Source organism: Echinops telfairi, unplaced genomic scaffold, assembly GCF_000313985.2.
Source record: "Echinops telfairi isolate 266 unplaced genomic scaffold, ASM31398v2 ScPeMD7_20;HRSCAF=75, whole genome shotgun sequence".
Lineage (NCBI taxonomy): Eukaryota > Metazoa > Chordata > Mammalia > Afrosoricida > Tenrecidae > Echinops > Echinops telfairi.
Window position 1 is genome coordinate 8,973,549 of NW_022103917.1, and position 1,172 is coordinate 8,974,720.

The 1,172-nt window shown below is 39.8% G+C and overlaps 1 non-coding gene across 1 annotated transcript; it reads left to right on the top strand.

The window, feature by feature from the left end:
• Nucleotides 1-232: 232 nt before the first annotated feature.
• LOC115869076 lies at nt 233-357 on the top strand. The gene has a single exon (XR_004045983.1). It is a non-coding gene; the product is annotated as a small nucleolar RNA SNORA61 (small nucleolar RNA).
• The last annotated feature ends 815 nt before the right edge of the window (nt 358-1,172 follow it).

Genomic DNA, 1,172 nt, shown 5'->3' on the forward strand with positions numbered 1-1,172 from the left:
GCTCTTAAGCAATAAAATGGTTGAATACCATCCTGGTTAGCAATGTTTCAAAGAAAACCTGACCAGCCTAGTTTAAACCCTCCTTGCCTCTTGTTATGATGATCACGCTATCCTTCTAATTGTTTCTATTCTCTCCAGGTCAACTGTCAGAACTAGATTTCATTCTTATACTTGTAGAATTAAAATATGTATCAAGATGATAAACTAAGAAAGGTCACAGCCTTAAAAAAAAACCCTCTAGATCCCTTATCCATCAGACCTAAACACTGGTCTGCGTGGTTATAAAAGGAGGAAAAGTAAAATTGAAACAAAGTTAAATTCTTTTGTGACACACCAGCTAGCTTTCAACAAACAAAAGCAATACATTACTATTATTAGAAACCAAGAATTCCCTCCAAAAAATCTTATCATGACAAACAACCACTGTTTACTGTGTAGTCTAGTAATATACTATGATGGTTTTTCCTTCTCTACAATGTACTTTTCTTGGAATTTCTAACTGCCAGTTGTTTTGCTTTGTTTGCTCAGACCTTATCTAGCATCCACCTGTCTCCTCAATTCTTTATTACTTCTCCGTAGTGTTAGACACTATATCAAATCCCCTCGTATCTCATAGGTCACCTTCCCAGAGTCTACCATCTCCCTAATCCAACGTTCTTCTGCGGACCTGCTGCACAAATGTCACCCTGAGCTGTCTGCATGCCACTCTCCCAGATTGGATGCAATTTCCTGAAGCCCAACCTTGTTTCACATGCTGAGGTTGTCAGAGCACAGTCTTCAGTAGCTCTTCAAGAAAAAAAATCGCACGAGAGAGAAAAGGTCTGATCCCTTGCTTGTCTGAAAAGGTCTTTAGCCTCTCATTTAATTCATATTTTAACTGGGAAGTCTGACTTGAAATTTTCTCTCTTGCATTTTGTATGGCCTCAATCAGTAATCTTCTAGTATCTATTACTGGGCTTGAGAGCCTGCTATTGTTTGGATCCCTCTTTGTACATTATGTGTGAGTGACCTTCTGGAAACTTTTAGAACATCTCTGAATCTCTGCTGTTCTGACATTTCAGCATTAGATGTGCCTGGCACCTATCTTGAGATCATAAGCCTCTTGGGTTCACTTTCTCCTCTAACTTGAGGAGGCACTGGGTAGTTGGCAGTGTGACACAGGGTGGGAGTGG